Source organism: Megalobrama amblycephala, linkage group LG2 (assembly GCF_018812025.1).
Source record: "Megalobrama amblycephala isolate DHTTF-2021 linkage group LG2, ASM1881202v1, whole genome shotgun sequence".
NCBI classification, from domain to species: domain Eukaryota; kingdom Metazoa; phylum Chordata; class Actinopteri; order Cypriniformes; family Xenocyprididae; genus Megalobrama; species Megalobrama amblycephala.
In genome coordinates, this window is record NC_063045.1 from 41,455,873 (window position 1) to 41,474,718 (window position 18,846).

The 18,846-nt window shown below is 36.0% G+C and overlaps 1 protein-coding gene across 1 annotated transcript in view; it reads right to left on the bottom strand.

The window, feature by feature from the left end:
- The window catches only part of tiam1a (TIAM Rac1 associated GEF 1a), a 71,596-nt gene extending 64,461 nt beyond the window's left edge, over positions 1–7,135 (bottom strand). The window contains 1 exon segment of the mRNA XM_048175827.1: positions 6,925–7,135. The gene's annotated coding sequence lies outside the window, so the exon portion shown is untranslated.
- Positions 7,136–18,846: the final 11,711 nt, after the last annotated feature.

An 18,846-nucleotide genomic window follows, 5' to 3' on the forward strand; every position in this document is an offset into this window, starting at 1 on the left:
CATAATAAAAATAAAAATTATTTTGAGACAAAATAATGAAAATAAAATAAAATATTGTAATATATATATATATATATATATATATATATATATATATATATATATATATATATAAAAATAAGGTTTATTTTGCAACATTGTGGCATTCTCTTATTTGAACTTTACAAGAAGTGGAACTAACTTTACAAAAGTGTCCCTGCCCTTCATGAACCTAGGCTGCTTTGTGGTTATGGGTGTAGCAACACTAGATTTAATTCAGTGCTGGATGATTTCTTTATGGTGGCAAGGCAACAAATCTTATCTCTTCGTCATGGCATTTTATGTGTGTGCGTGCTGGTGACACGCGGCCTTTTACCACAGAGACACAATAGAGCTGTTTCTATGGTGCACACACACACACACACACACGCGTACACGCCATCAGCCAAACCACTACAAATCAATACCCCATTACCACATCAGTGCCAGACACTATTTAGGCTCAATTCAGAGTGAGACTTACTGCTGACCAACCTGTCTTTTAAAAACCACCTCCATCTCACACACATACCGCCAATGCACGGCCAAAAAACACTCACACTCACATACCCGACCATATACACTGTAGTTCTCACCTTCTCCCCCTCAGCAGGCTGTCATGTCCCACAGAAGGTGTCTCATCAAAGTGCGTCAGCAGTGAACACACTTTACCAGACTGCTAATGAGAAGGCTGCTCATTCTGCCAAAATCCTGCAATTCATGATTAACATTAGCAGTTAAGCATTTCATATACAACAGAAGGTCAACTGTATGTAATGTTTAAAAAACTAAACGTTCCCTTCCCAGTCAACAACACAAACCATTTGTGGAAACTAATCTACAAAATTAAGATATTGCCATAGTATTGATGTCACACGCATGAGCACATTAATATACGACTGCCCGCATTTATGAACACGCATTCAGTATAAAGTCAAGATGACGTAAACTGAAACATCTTAGCTAGCCACCCAACGTTTAATGTTTAATGTAACAGTTGCTTTTTGCAGAAGCTAGAGCTAATTATTGTTTACATAACAATAGATGTTATGGCGCTAAACAACAGATGCTTTTACAGGAGCATAAAGAAAACAAAAAAGGCCCAGAACAGAGCCTTGAGGTACCCCGCAGGTGATAATGAGTCACAACCTACTATTTTTATGTTGTACAGCATTTTAGCAAACATTTGTTGTTTTTAAATGTGCTACAGAAATAACTGTGACTTTTGGTCAACAACCTTGATTAACGTTATAAGGCCCCGTCCACACGAAGCCATCCTTTCCCTATTCGATCTTTTTTTTTCCTCATCTCAAGAAATACCTGCGTACACACGAAACCACTGAAACGACTCAAAACGATGTAGTATACATGCCAGACCAGTATGTGGTGCTGTAATTCTGCATTCAGAGATACACTCAAACCAGAGAATAAGACTTGGAGCATGCGCATAAATCTTGTGCGCTGTATACAAACTTTAGTAAAGCTTAGAAATAACGCTTTATTTTGGCTCGGTAGTTTCTGAAGCACAAACACAAGCATTGAGAGTCTGCTATTGTTGTTGTTGTTGCTGTTTTGTGCTGTTAGCGGTGTCTGACTAGGGTCGACACGTCATCATCGTTTCACAAAATATACGGATTGGCTGTACACACGAAAACGCAAAGGCGGTGTTTTCAGATTAATCCACTCTGGGACCCGGTTTCAAAAAATAGCAGTTTCACCTTCCGAAAACGCCGGATCCATGTGGACGAAACGCCTATCCGATACAAAATTACTTTAAAAATTTTAAAAACAAAATGAACAATTCCCATATGATAAATCACTATAGCACTGAATGCCACAGGTTATACACACTATTACTCTAAGTTCTAGTGTAGTTAAATATAAATACAAAAGCCAGGATTCTGAGATTACATCTGTGATATTTTTAATGTTACCCTGCCTGGAGCTCTTTCACCAGCAAGCTTACAAAAAGAAAATGTGCATTTCACTATAAAGAGTCTAATGTTTCTCAAATGGGACCACGGTGCCCCCAGGCACCACGTTTGTGTGAATTTATATTACTGCAATCCTCTGACCCTACTGTATATAAAAGCCTAGTTGAAGCTTCACAGCCTGTGCATTTGCTGGAACCACAGAAAAAGCTTTCGTTGAAAGCAAGAGGCTGCTTTTATCCACACAACCTCTCCTCTGTGCCAAACAAGTGGAAGAGGCTTAACAAAACCTGCACCCGCGCGCCACAAGGCAAGAATGAAGACGCTCAAGTCTCTACTTAAAAGAAAGCTAATTTAGAAAGTAAAATAGACCAGCATGCAACAGCAGTCGCTCCTTTCAGCCCGAGATCAGATCTTTTCCAGGTCAGTAGAGGATATTGAGAGAGCCAATCTTTTCTCCCCCGATGACCCGTGGTGAAGAGGAGTCTCTTTTGTGCTTCGACTGAAAGGATGTTAGTTACAGATAGAGACAGGAACAAGCTGGATCAAGTAGCATTAGAGGGATAGTTCACCTAAAAATGTAAATTCTCTCAACATTTACATGGAACACAAATTTTGAAGATAATCCCAATCATTCTTTTTAATACAGTGTAAGTTAAGGAAGACAACAAAAAAACTATAAAGGTATCATAAAAGTGGTCTTTTGAACCACAAAAGTTTAGGGTGAGAAAATAAAAATGTTTAATTGAATGAATTAAATAAAAAACATTATTAATAATGCTTCAATATGAATGAAAACAACAATTTAAAAGCAAGTTAAAAACCAGAAAGTAAATATATATATATACATATACAGTATATATTAAAAAAATATAAAATTAAATTAAACTCTGTTAAATATACAAGATTTTTTTTGTCCATATAATAAAGTTAAGTGGGGTCCAATGTTGTTTTAGACCCAATAAACTTTCCAAAATTGGAACATTTTTTCAAAACATCATCTTTTGTGCTCTGCAGAAGAAAGAAAGTCATGCAGGTTTTAGAATGACATCAGAGTAAGTGAATGATTTTTCTCTTTACTTTGAGACACAATTTTAGCTTTGCTACTCTCCCTACTCTCTTTCTTCAACATTATTCTTGTCAATCGTCTCGCTAAGGTCGTTAAGTAAATGAGCGAGTAATCTGTGGTTTGCCTGCAGGTGTGTGGCCCGTCTCAACAGGCTTGCGGTCTAAGATCTTCAAAGATTAAAGTGATCCAAAATGTGTCAGATAAAGGCCTTTGTAGTGACAGGTAAAATTAATGTTAAAACGGTTGTGGATTTTACTTGATAAATGGTGAGGCTAAAATTGGTTCATAAAGATGCTTGATCTAGATGTAAGCAGTCTATTCACAACTTTCTGCGCCCCCTCTCATTCACACACAGATCACCTTACTAGTGTTTAAACACACACATGCAAATACTTCCTATATCCACATGTGCACCACCACTTTGTTTGTCTTTTGGTTTTGAAGGAATCCCTTCCTCATGGAACGGGACTTCTGAAACAGTGCACTGGGTGCGTGTGTCTTCCTGCCTTCGGGTTAGAAATGTCATTTTTCTGGTTCTACAGGATTTAAAGAAGCAAAAATGCCTTTTGTATTGTATCCATTATGAGTGAACATGACATACGAATGACAGAAAGACACACACACACACCCTTACTGTAGGCATGTTCTTATACACAAAAATACAGTACATGGAAAAACTCTCCTGCTTTTAATAGAGGTTAAAGGGGAAAGCTCAGACATTATGACCTCAGAGGAAAGATGGTAACACCATAAATGTTAAACCATAAAATTTTAGCACCACACAAATAGCAAAAGCTGTCCACACACAAACGCAGAACAGAATTTGTGTAACAAAGCCACAAATGTATGTTTCTAATTCATTTTTTTCCTCCCCCTACCCCCTCCTCATCTCCTCCTGGGGGTCTATGCTTAAACAACCACTGTCAAGTGCTAATATTGAAAGAGGAGGACACGCTGAATGAATGGAGGACACGCTGCATTAAGAAACACACATTAGCAGGAGACAATGGGGGATATCTGTCAGGTCTCGCATATACACATCTAACATGAGGATTATAATAACTCATACAACACAGAATGTTCCTGATGGGTTTACAGAGGCCACAACATCACAGATAATCCATAAGGGTTTTATGCATTTTTTTTGTTTCATCCATTATATCATCTTATTTCTAGGTTCTAAGTATTCATAAGCTGTCAGTGAAATCAATGACTGTGCGTTTGTTTTATCGCTGCTTGAAAAAACAGCATGCAACTATTTTAGATAATCTGTAACAAGTTTAGAGATAGATAAGAGATAAATACCTTGGAAAATCTCTCAAAACAATTTCCTAACCTATAACCTTCAAATGCAGATGCTTTAGAAACCAGTCACTGCTCTGATCCCCATACTCACTAGTTCATTCATTGTCTGTACAAGAATATATTGCAATTAATATTTATTTATTAATATTAAAATGTGACAGGATAAAACTTATTCTACATTTGAACAATAGACACTATTGTTAAAAAGTTTGGGATTGGTAAGTTTTTTCAGTGTTTTTGATGGAAGTATCTTACGTTCACCAAGGCTACATTTATTTGATCAAAAATACAATAAAACAGTAATATTGTGAAACATTATTACAGTTAAAATAACTGGTTTCTATTTTAATATATTTTGAAATGTAATTTATTCCTGTGATGGCAAAGCTGAATTTTCAGCGTCTTGAGTGTCACATGATCTTTCAGAAATCAGTCTAATGCTGAATTGGTGATCAAAAACATTTCTTTAAATTATTACCAATGTTGATCAATGTTGTGCTGCATAATATATTGATGCATTTTCTTTGAAGAAAGTTCAAAAGAACAGTATTTTTTTTAAAGGAATCTTTTATAAATGTAATTACTGTTGATTTTGATCAACTTGATGCATCCTTGCTAAATAAAAACACTAATTTCTTTAAAAAAAAAACCTTTACCTATGCAGGTAACATACGTCTCTTGTTCAAACAAATTTAATGAACATAAAACCTTTCCTTTCACTCTTATCTCCTCATCTATTTCATTAGCTTCGTTAATGTATACTTTAAACATGCTGTGACCCATTTAAGCCATATTTCCTACCCCCCACACACATTTAGCTACTCTACCCCCCACGTTTCACCCTGATGCCCTCTGCTCCAGTGGGGCAGAAGAAGGAAGAAATGCCCTGAGGGTCAGAGAAGCCATTCTGTTACTTAGTTCCACTTAACACACTTACAGAGCAAAGCAAAACAACATGATTGCCTTCTTAAGCCTTCATATATACACACAAACACACTTCTATTCAAATATAGTATATCATCAGACCAATAAAGTGTTTAAAATACAAGCACAAGCATACTGACACACACTCATGCTTGAACACACATGCCCCATTTCACTTGAATAACCAGCAACTACCGCAATTCCCAAAGAAATCTCCCATATTTTACATGTTAATGTACAGTTTTTACATTTCAGGGTCTTGATTTATATGTTCAGTATTTGAGGAACAATCTTGCCTGCTACTTGTTGACCTAAAACACAAAGCTATTGCGCTTGGAAATCAATCTGTGCGATAGCAGCCAGTTTTAAAGGAAGGAGTGTGTTTATTGAGTCTAATCCATAGATTAAACAGCATATGACAGGAGCAAGACACATGATAAAGTCCAGATATGAGCTCTTAAAGGAGACAGGTAGTCTCTGTCCAGTCTGATTCTGAGGAGAAGCCAGTGATACGGTGGTGCAGGAAGAGTGTGGTTCATTGTTTGCTATGTTTGCTCCTAGAGTGAAGTATGCAGGAGTCTTTGTTTGGCCCGTCTGAGTTCCTTCACAGCGCACTTTCAGTTAATTCATTCATAAAGACACTAGACCGCTGGGAGACCTCAGGCGACCAAGGAATCTGGCACCCCGTGTGCCATCTCTGTCTGACTGCAAACAGCTGAGACCCGCAACAGTGACCCCATGAGCCCAGACAAACCGGAATAAACGTTAGTGGTCCAATGCTTCTAGGTCTTTCTTTCAGGTCTGCTCGTCTCTATATTTTACTTGAACACGTTTAAGCTGACTATGTATTATCTTGTCTCCTATTTTTATTTCACTTTGCTGTCTTTTAAGTGTTTTCTCATGTATCTTTCCTCAGAAACTCAGCTCAGCTGCTTTTTCAGTCGTCTCATCACAATGAATCACATTCCACAGAACTGTAGACCACACACACAAACACACTCCTACACAAAAACGCACACTGAACTATCCTGGAGCTACTCTGGTGGTTTACAGTAAAACTTATTTATTCATAAGGTAACATAGCAGAACTTGACAAGGCTGCAAAACATTGCTTACACACAAAATCTCACACAAAATATTGACAGATCTGTACATACAATACATTCAGAACTAAAGCATACTGTCACTTGAGCTTTCTACTTACAAAAAATGTTAATACTAAAGACAATTTGTGACAGAACAGCAAAAATAGAAAGCAAACCAGGAGGTTTACTCCGTCCAGTGAGAAAATTCACACGCACACACAAAGGCAGCATGTGAGAGAGAGAATATGCACTGACGGATCCTCCTCCTTGGCTTCCAAACATTTCTGTCTGAATGTGGGGTTTTACGACCACAGAACCATTTGTTTTAGAGACCTCTCAAAGCAAACCCCACATACACACTTAAACACACAGCTTATTGATTGTCCAACAAAGGCACACAAGACAGACTTTCAAAGCCTCTATGGCGAGTAAACCTTATTAACCTAGCAGTGTGGCATTTATCACTGTCAGCCGTCCACTCGAGCACAGGCACATGGGACCCAGAGACAGTCCAACACACAGACACCAATGTGAAAGACATCTCTGAAAGACAGCAAAACAGCATGGAAATACAGTTGGTAGTGTGGCATACCTCACGGGTAAATCCTAGGTCCGTTTTTTTGGTTACTCAGTAAAGTATCCTAACATCAGCAATCTGAATGTCTCCTAGCTCAGTTCATACAGGTAATGTCTCCTCCAAATACTGGACGTAATCCTGCGTGTCTCTGTGTTTCTCATCTACTAGAACTCCACAACACACTCACTCCAACCATGTGAGGATGAGTCTGTCCACTGAGAGCGCAGAAAGGGGTGTGTGTGTGTGCGCTCTCTCTCTCTTTCTTTCTCACCCATTTGCTCAACCCTCCCCGTTCCTCCATTTGCTTCTCCTCCCCCTCTCCTTCTCACCTCCCCCCCTCTTTCTCTCTCTCTTTCTCATTTCACCTCCTCTGGATCAACAGTATCTGCCAGCACGCAGCCTGGGTCTTTGCCCCTAAGCTTTGAGACACCCCGTTTCCTTTTAAATTGCTTGCCTGTGAGCCCCTAAGATAACACACTTGTGTACACAAGACCCACACAAGCACATACACACATAATACATGTGTATGATACATTTTAATTATTTTACAAAAAAAAAAAAAAAACTTTATTTAAACTACTTAATTTATATTTGAATGGAATTGTTAAAAAATAAATAAACAAGGTTTTCACTATAGTAATAAAAATACATGAAAATGTACTATATACTTGCATTGTGTTGAGGTATTATGTGAGTAAAATAAAATAAAAAAAATAAAAAATATACATGCATTATGTTGTGGTATTATGTGATAAAAATAAAATAAAAATAAAATAAGTCAAACGTCTCTAATATTTTTTTTTTCATTACAACACAATTAAGTAAGGTTATAATGCTGGAAGTTAATGTTAATTTTTTTTTTCATTACAACACAATTAAGTAAGGTTATAATGCTGGAAGTTAAAAGTTAATGTAAAAAAATGTCATGTCTAATTTACAACCCATGCTTTTTGTCAGATTTTGGAAAGTATACACTCAAAAAAATGAACTTTCACTGTTGTTAGTTTCACTCAAACCACCCTTGTTCACATTACTTAAAAAACTCATGTAACTACATGAACGTAATTTAACTGCGTTGTTTCTACTAAAATTGAGTATTGTCAGCTATACTTAGTAAGTGTTTGTTCAGTCAGTTTAACATTGCTGTGTGAAACGCACACATTATTGTTGACATAACTAACTGTGCAGTGGATCCGTAGTTCCCAGCATGCTTTGTAAGGGACTGCATTAGGAGAGTAAATTTAGCGATTAAAGTGTTATTTTATGTGTTTTTCAGTAAAGGGAAAGATGTTGTTAGTTTATGTTAGTGTTTAATGTTCAATTATGTTGGACATTTAGAGTAGTTTCTGTAATGTTTTTGAATTTTGTGGTTACCATCATGCAGAAGAGTGTCGCCTGTGTTTAGGCTGTGCGCGTTCATATACGCATGCTTATAGGATGAAATTCCTGCTCTCAATTCAATTGAGTTTGTTCAATTAGTTATTTTTTGAGTGCATTTTGGGATGAGGGGCTGCATTCTGATATGTTGTATCCTTTTTATTTAAATGATTATTCAAAAAAAAAAATGTGTTCACCTTATGTAATCAACATAACATTATTAAGTAAACTGCATATAAATATTATGTAACAGTGACATTCAAATGATTTGTATTTACTCAAAGAAATTTTGTCAGCTTTACTTGAATTTCTTTTGTTCATTCAACTAAATAGTTTTTTGTACAAATTACTCAATATTGTTGCGTGGAACCACTTGACACTTATTTTTTAAGTAAAACCAACAATTCATTTGAAGTATTTTCAATGTTGCATTGATTGAATTATCAACACCAAGATATACAACAAAACAATCTATTGAACAAACTGTACTTCTTACCCACAACCCCATTTGTGCAAAATTAAATACAGTGTTTGACCAAAGTCCATAACATACATTACATATCAGGCCTATACACAGGCCTATAAAGAGAAGCTTGCTTGTTTTTCCTCTGGATTTATGGCTGAAAACAGAGATATTGTGCAATGCTGTGGGTCATATCCGCCTCTGGCTACTATATCAGTGGGAGAGTGGGGCGTGGGAAACTCCACACTGATCCTAGTTGTGGAGAGCAGGGATTTAACCCACGGCAAGCAGCTGGGAGCCGCCAATGCACAATGAACTAGTATTATTACTTCAGAGGCCCCACTGTAAATGGTGGTCAATGAGTAACTAGTGCTTACAAACCTATTGAATAGAAACCATAGGAGTATGTATGCATGTGGAGTGTTTCCACTATAGGTTGCCACAGAACTAACTCCTTCATGCTGCTGTGCCACAGTACAGAGAGAGTTGGACATTAGGTGGACCCTAATGATCAGATTACTTCATCAGCCTGGACAAAGCAAAAGTTTTATAGCCTCTGTCTGGGTTTCAAACTAGTTTAGATATAGATTTACACAAACACTTACATATTCATAGACATGCACGATCACAAGCAGATATGCATACATACACGGTCACAGGGCTTAGAGACAAGTAAACAGTGACAAACAGAGGCATTAGTCTGGTTGTCACTCTGGTAAAGTGTCTTCGGGTCAGGCTTAAGATGAGGGTGGCAGTGTGGGCCAGGATTCTCATGATTATGAGGGACAGATTTAGAGCATTTCACACAGATCAGTGACTATGACAAAACCTGCGTCTGTAGTGAATGATGGGGGAAGGATTGCTACTGAGAAAGAAAGCAAAGAGTAAAGAAAGAAAGAAAGATCTATATATATATATGTTTTAATGTAAACTTACAAAGCAAGTCTTTGAGCCAAGGCAAAAAAAATAGAATTATAGTTTTATTTAAGGAACAGAAATTTGACAAAAATTTGTTATTCACTGAAAGTGTTAATATCTGCGCTAGCTCATGAAAATAAATAATTTTTTATTAGTGAACAAATCATTCTTTAGAGATCTTTTCTTTTGAATTTTGAATCAGTTCACAAAACCCAAAAATGGGTTAATTTTGGGGTTAATTTTTGGGTTAGTTCACCCAAAAATGAAAATTCTGTCATTAATTACTCACCCTCATGTCGTTTCAAACCCCCAAGACTTTCATTCATCTTTGGAACACAAATGAAGATCTTTTTGATGAAATCTGAGAGCTTTCTGTCCCTCCATAGACAGCTACGCGACTACCACTTTGACGATTCAAAAAGTTCATAAAGAGATTGTAAAACTAATCCATATGAATTGAGTGTTTTAGTCCAAATTTTCTGAAGTGTCTCGATCGCTTTATACTATAAAAAGATTTAGTTTAGGCTTTTATTCACAAATAAACATTGATCAGCGAATATAAACAAAAGCTCAACCGAACCTGCTTGATGTGTGAGAACAAACATTCTCATTTGTTCTCGCAACATTTACCACAACTGATGCGTGGGTTGATGAATGTTTATATGTAAATAAAAGCCTAAATTATCTGTTCATCATATAAAGCAATCGCTCAATTCATATTGATTAATTTTATGATCTCTTTATGAACTTTTTGAATCGTCAAATGGTAGTCGTGTAGCTGTCTATGGAGGGACAGAAAGCACACACAGAAATTTCATCAAAAAGATCTTCATTTGTGTTCTGAAGATGAATGAAAGTCTTACGGGTGTGGAACGACATGAGGGTGAGTAAGTAATGACAGAATTTTCATTTTTGGGTGAACTAACCCTTTAATGAAATGTACTGATCTACAGTCGTTATTCACATCCCCTCTAATGTGCTGTTAACTGCTCCAACCAGATATGGCTCAAGAACCAGATTGAGGAACAGATTCGGTTTGTTCCTCAATCTGGCTTCAGAAGATGTTCATCATCTTTTTTGAAGCTTGAACCCTTCAGTCTCCATTTATTAAAAATGCATGTTAAAAAGCGACTATAGGATTTACATTACAATATATTTAAGTTTTAAGAGATTTTAAAGGGACATGCATCATTGCATGACACCTGATGGACTTAAGGAGAAATATCAAGTGCATTCTCCTGAAATGTATCTTAGAACTGGTCCAATACTTCAAAGACCGTGAGAGTCGAACATGTCTGTGCACGGAGAAGGGCGTGGAGAAACAGATGATGTCCTGTACTGCTTTTCATCACCAACTAAACTTCCTCTCAGAACAAAGCCGACACACCTTCATTCCTCGGGGTGTTAGTGACATTCACTCAACAAACAGGCTCCAAGGAATCACAATGACGTTTGTATCTAGGATTTACGTTCGGTGATGATTTACTGTACCCACAAACACAAGTTCTTCCCTACCATATGATGGCATAGATCTATATGTGTAGAGTTCTGCTAATCCACTGGCTAAATATCATTCACTTCTGACTGGCTGACTGCCACCCTAGAATGATCTGAATAAAGCTGCCATGAACGTGTTTAGACAAGTACGCAGAATAACGAGTCAAGGTGTGAGATGCTCCACCTGTATTCTGTTCTCCATTGTCTATAACACATTGTCAGTCAGATTCTCAAATACACATACATAATTGTTATCATAACTTCCTGCACAAACAAAGCTATTCTTGATCAAGAAACAACATGATATGCTATGCTCAATATAAAATATACAATATAATACATTCAATATAATATAAAAAATACAAAAGTTTTTGTTTAAAGTTGTTTAAAGATTTTAGTTTAATGTGCTGGTGGGCTTTAGCATATCATTAACTGACCGCACAAGGGAGTCTCAAAAGAAGCCAGGTTATCCTGGTATATTTTTCTGTTGATATGAAAAATGGGGTATAAATTTAGCAATATAGCAGATGTACGATGCTATGATGAACTATATGCTTTTCTCCACTGACGTTCTAAGTTGTTCAAAGCGTTTCTAAGGATATTGATTCTTAGAAGGCAGCTATCTGACATTAAGATGGTGAACGGGAACATGATTTGTGTAACATTAGCAACATTATTAGCTGTTTGATAATGTAGTCAAGCAAAAGGCTAATCATATTAATTACCATTATGTGTCTGACGCTGTAAAAAGTGATACCATTGTGCAGCGTTTACCTCAGTAAGTTGACCAAGTGGATCTCTGAGCTCGTGCGAGTGAGTGGAGGCGGGGCTAATTAGCAAATTCATAGACCTGCGTATAATAAATGAGGCAAGGGTGTAGAGTTACGTTCAAGCTATTTTATGGGATAAAGATTTTTTTTTTCACAGGAAAAACATTTAAATATATAATTTTGGTGATGAATTTTAAGGGATAAAATTATTTATACTGTTATTTCTATTTCAAATAAATGCTGTCCTTTTGATCCTTCTATTCATCAAAAGAATTCTGAAAAAATGCATCACGGAATTAGAATGATTTCTGAAGGATCATGTGACACTGAAGACTGGCGTAATGATACTGATAATTCAGTTTTGCCATCACAGGAATAAATTACATTTTAAAATACATTTCAGTAGAAACCACTTGTTTTAAATGATAATATTTCACAACATTACTTTTGTTTTTATCAAATAAATGTAGCCTTGGTGAGCATAAGAGACTTCTTTAAAAAAAAAAAAAAAAAACCTTTCTAAAAGTATTCTTTTCTTTATTTTTCTTTATTCTTTCTTATTGTTATTAATAGTATTAATAATTAGCATATAAAAATGAGGCTATTCAATATGTTGTTCAGTCAATACATTCATTACAACAACGCATTCTACTAATTTTCAGTGGACAATAAAACATAGGTTGTGAAAAAATTACCTACAACCTTTACAAGATATACTGTAGTGCAGATACTACAGACCCCAAAGGCTTGTTTTTGTTCATATCACATTAAATATGGCATGTACTACTAAAGTGTGCTGGATGTGCTCTAAACTTCCAATGCAAGACGTACATCTGATAACAAATCTCTTTTTTCCACAGACTGGTAGGCCGAGGCTTCCCGTCAGAAGGTTTTAATCAGAATTCACAACCAGAAAGAAAAGAAGCTTCTATAAGAAGAACGTCACAAACAATAGAGTAGGTAAGACTGCCATTCTCTGATCTTCACTGACTCAAACTCTGATAAAAGAGACTGAAAGGGAGCAGGTGGCTGAGGGGGATAGAGAAACTACATTAAGAATCAGTTTAAGATGATGGGTAGAGATTGAGAGAGTTAAAGAGAAAATGGTAAAAAAAAAAAAAGGAATGAGAGTAGAACATCCCCACCTCTTTGTCCCTTTTTCTCTTTTACTGACTTAACGCTTCTGATTGACATAGATTATTCAATTGGGCTGCAACTCTCTGGTGGTGTACAGTTGTATCACCACCAGGGCAAACACTCTACAGACAGAAAAAAGCAAATATGCAATGTTTATAACATTATTTATGTAAGAAATTATCCATGATCCAAGAATAAAGGAATGATCCATGCTGCATAACGTAACACACAGACCTTTATGTAAAAAGGAGATGTGTAGATTTGTAGATCTAATTCTACATCTAGTTCCTCATTCACCCATCCCAGGCCTATCTTTCCGGTAAGCCACACACCTGCTGACATTATCAGCTCTCTTATCTCTAACAGACTCCACAGCATGGAAGTGAGTTCACACGTAAATATGGGATATATATACTTTAGTAAGGACCTTAGCATAGCCCAACTCCTTGATAAACCACACACAAACACAAATACAAGCCAACAAACTCAATGAACCTGCATGCAAAGTCTCTCAATTAAACTGCTCGAGGACCCTCCAAACCTGTCAGCGTCCTCTTTACAATTACCCAGACCGAAGCACGCCGTGGGATAAACTCTGTCTCCTTGCTCTGCCCTCAGCAAGGTTGGCACGGTCAGCCCGTGGCTACAGAGGCCACCTGGATAAACAAACGAATAAATCACCTCAACAACACCTGTGACCGCTGCCACAGAGCGGCTACAGGGAGTCTGAATCACAGCATGAATTCTAAAAACAGAAACAACTTATTAAAAAGAGTTTATCATTGCAAAGAACATGAAACATGACAGGAACATTTGGCCATTTGGCATTTCCCCGTCTTTGTTTATGGGTGTGACACTATTATATTACATAACACATGCCTGTAAGTTTCTTACTTTCCAGTGAAAAAAGGAACTTAACATCAAATTTTGGCATCTGTTAGATAGTAAAGATGAGGAAAATATACAAATGCAAATGGACATTTCTTTCTTTGATAAAAGACAGAGCGTAATGTCCCAGGATGTGACTTATCAACCGATAAAAATGATCTCTGTGTGTGCAAACAAAGTCTAGCAGACGTTTGTGTTATGGGAAGCTCGGAACATTACGAAAAATAATATATGATATAGGAACAGAGAGAGAGGAATAAAGACTCGTTATCTTAGCTGTAAACGTTATTTGCACAAACAAACCCTCTGTGACGTATATACATCGCCATTTAACAACTGGAAAAAACAAACAATTCATTTTGCAACTTTTTATGTGGTTCTATGAATGTCAAAATTGTGTCACCACCCTTGGGATGCTTTTTAAACAGTACTTGAAAGAGTTTTCATATACTATCAGTCCAAATTAATATACATTACCATTCAAAAGTTTGGGGTAAGATTTTTCTCAAAGAAGTAGGGGTGAATTCAGGTTTATTGGGACACTTTTTCTAATTCATCTCAATGGCAAAAAGTGTCCCAATCACCCTGAATTCACCCTATGTTCACCAAGGTGGCATTTATTTTATTAAAAAATACAGTAAAACAGTAATATTGTGAAATATTATTACAATTTAAAACAACTGTTTTTTTATTTGAATATATTTTAAATTGTAATTTATTCCAGTGATGGCAAAGCTGAATTTTTAGCATCATTACTCCAATCTTCAGTGTCACATGATCTTTCAGAAATCATTCTAATATGCTGATTTGTTGCTCAAGAAACATTTATTATTATTATGAATGTTAAAACAGTTTTGAGTGATAATGTGAAAACAGTGATAATTTTTTTTCTGAAATATTTTAGGAATAGAATGTTCATTTTTACTGTCACTTTTGATTTAATCCAACGATGCTTTCAGTCAAAACTTTTGAATCATAAACAGTGTGGAAATTCAGGGTTAATTCTGGCAAAATCTGGCAACAGCAAAGCAAGATGGAAACTATGCCAAGAGAGAAAAATATTAAATAATATTCATATAACATAATCTTATTGTCAAACAACACATTTCTAGTATGTATTGAGGTGCTGTAGAGAAGATGCAAGAATAATATTTATAAATAAACTATACATTCCCTCATATTACTGCATATTAGATGCAGCTTCCTCATGAATTACACAAACCCCAGTTAAGCTCAGTAAAGCTGATGGGCATCTTCTAACCAGACAAGCTAATGCAAGAACACTGCTACATTATTACATCTGACAGTAAGCTGAAAATGTGGGCCAAGTCTATTGAGGGCAGGAAACCACTGGTTTCATGGGTCTTCCTTCTCTGGGAGATGTATTATGAATGGGATGAGTATGACAATGAACAAAGGGATGGATGGAATGTGTGTTTAGATGTGGAAGACGAAAAACAGAAAGACTGTGGAGGATGAAAAATGAAGTTCAGGGAGAGAAGAGACAGTGAGCTGGATAATGGAGTAGAAGGGCAGGGAGGGCTGGCAGAGAGAAAGAGAGAGAAAAGGCAGAGAGAGGTGCGTAGGTGACCCGGGCCACACTCATTAGGCTGGATGCCCAGCCGAAGTGTCCAAGTGCTGAGATTTCCTCCAATTTACATCAAAGACCCTGGGACACAAGTCCAGGCTCCAAATCGAGTCAAACGTTCAAGCGATGCAGAAAAAGAGAGGTCTGGCCAACTGGGGTTGAGAAGAAATTAATTCCGAGAACACACACGCCAAGATGGGGCTTGTGGGACTTGACCAAACAACATCATGGAGCAATTTATGTTCTAAAATTGAAATATGCAAATCTAATCAAAACGAATATGAGGGAAAGGAACAGGGCCGGGTCGACTTTGATTGAGGTCTTCAATGTGACGTCTGTTAATCTGAGGGAAATGTTGTGTGTATACGCTTACTGTCTGCTTCAAGTAGGAGTCTTGTATTTTGCATACTGACAGCTTACTGGCTGATGGATGGATTATGGAATTTTATATGGAATATCCTGTAATATGAGGGTTCTGTACACTGTAAGAAAAAAATCCGTAGAAAACTGGATAATGTCCTGGCAGAAAATTAGCAGTACTTTTCCGTGAGGTTTACAGGCATTTCCTTCAACCCTAAAACACAATACAAAACACAGTGCAACGTGCAATTTAAAATACAGGTATAACACCTGTGAGAAATCAATACGAAAAGATTCTCTCATAGATTCTCTCATATTAACATACTTCTCATATTAACCATTACATCGGGTGTAGTTTTATGGACTTTTCTTGGAGTGTATGAATGGTACATGTTCACTACTTCATGTCTTATGATCCTGATGAGATGTGATTCAGTAGATACACACAAAGGTTGTTTGTCAACATTGTGGAATGTAAATACATGACTGTACACATGGAAATGCACAAAGGAAGACTGCGGTGTTCATTAGAATGATTTTAGTGCCTAAGGCAAGATGCAACCTCTACAGCAACACAACTGAGAGAACTTCATATAGAATAACATATATGTTGATTGATGTTTGTTGTTTTATTTGTTTGATGCATTAAATTGATCAAAAGTAACACATTTATTTTTGTTACAAACGATTTCAAATTTTCAATAAATGCTGTTGCAATGCTGAACTTTCTATTCATCAAAGAATACTGAAAAAAATGTATTACTGTTTTCTCAAAAAAATTAAACCGCACAACTGTTTTTGACAATGACAATAATAATAAACGTTTCTTGAGCAGCAAATCAGCATATTAGAATGATTTCTAAAGGATCATGACTGGATCCATGACTGGACTCATGAAAGGATCTCTGAAGACTGGAGTAATGATGCTGAAAATTCAGCTTTGCATCACAGGAATAAATTAATAAATTATATATTATATATATATATATATATATATATATATATATATATATATTATATATTTTTTTTTTTTTTTTTTTTTTTTTTACATGTATTTTTGATCAAAGAAATGTAGTGTTGGTGAGCATAAGAGACTTCCTTCAACCCTAAACTTTTTAACAGTAGTGTATCAGACCAAAATCTGACAAACCTGTGAAAAAAAAAGTATATATAAAAATAAAGCTAATCTGAATGAATATGTAAATCAATGTATGAATATGTAAATTCAGTCTGTTTCATTAAAGGGTTAGTTCACCCAAAAATGAAAATTCTGTCATTAATTACTCACCCTCATGTCGCTCCAAATCTGTAAGACCTTTGTTCATGTTCGGAACACAAATTAAGATATTTTTGTTGATATCTCCATAGAGATCCAATGCACAGCTCCAAGGTCCAGAAAGGTGGGAAAAAGACATCATTTAAGTACTCCATGTGACTCCAGTGGCTTAAACTCAGTGTTATGAAGCGACATGAGTGCTTTGTTTGTGAAAATAAAAACATAATTTACAAATTTATTTACAAAACAATATTATCCAAAGCGTGTTCACGCAACAATGTCATCTCTCACGTGAACACAAAACGCATGCGTCGTGATGCTCTCATGAACAATCACGCATGTGCGTTGAGTTGACGCGCAAATCTGAACACAAGATCTCATGAACGTGCATTGCAGATCAATATTTTTGTAAGTAAAGTGGTAAATTATGTTTTTTCGCAAAAAACAAAAAAAAAAAAAAAAAACACTCATGTCGCTTCATAAAATTGAGTTTAAGCTACTGGAGTCACATGGAGTACTTTAATGATGTCTTTTTCCTACCTATCTGGACCTTGGAGTGGTGGTTGCGTTGGATTTCTATGGAGGGACAGAAACCTCTCAGACTTCATCAAAAATATCTTAATTATAATGTTATGATATGGACAGTGTATTACAATGCCAAATGTTTAGCTGTCTAACTTCAATTTGACTTCTACTATTCTTAAATTAAACAAAGAGCTTGTCATAATAATAAAATAATAACTAAAATATTTGAAAATTATTTATAATTAAAAAATAGAATTTTTACTATTACATGTTACCATTTTGCTATTACAATACTAATTTAAAAAACTAACTCTAAGCCTATACCAAACCATAACACTGAACTTTTAATGTTTTAAGAAGTGAATAAAGACATTTCAGGCCTCTTTACAATATGAATCATTTTTTCTATTTAATTTTTTAGCCAACTTCTGTGGATAACGAATATTTTAATTATAGCAAGTAGTACCTAAACTTCCAGAATACACTTTTGTATGTTTTCCTTTTGCATATTTATCCCATTTCTCTTTGAAATCAGCCTGATGGTATTCAAACAGAGGACTTGTAACTTAAGTAGAATCTATTTTAAAAGTCTAGCCAAGATTGTACATTTATCCAAGCATCTTTCTCGTCGTCTTTCATCATTGTTACTGGAACAATAGCTCTGCTCTAGTTTCAACACAAAACACAAATACAAGTGCTCAGAGATATAGAGCATGCAAATCAAAAGTGATGCAGCAGCGCTGGAGCATCCGCCCCTGGCATCTCTCACTTCCTTTTTCTCTACTGCCCTCACTCACTTTCTCTCTTTCATTCCATAATGTGAATCTCTTATTTCCAGGTCAGGCAGAAAGGATGTGATCTGTCTCTAATTCCTCTCTTATAGTTTTGCTTGTCTCGTTACATCAGCTAACTGGATAAAATGTGTGTGAGATTCTCACTCAGGCACATATTTAAATTATGAATGCCTTTTAAATGAAATTCAAAAATGAAATGCGGAAACTAAAAGGATGTAATTTGAATTTAAGGAAGCAGAATTAAAATGCGGAATTTTTGAGGTATGAATTACATCATAATAATCAAAGTTTAAATGTCATCTATACATATTCTGAATTGTACAGTTTTACACAAGAACATACAT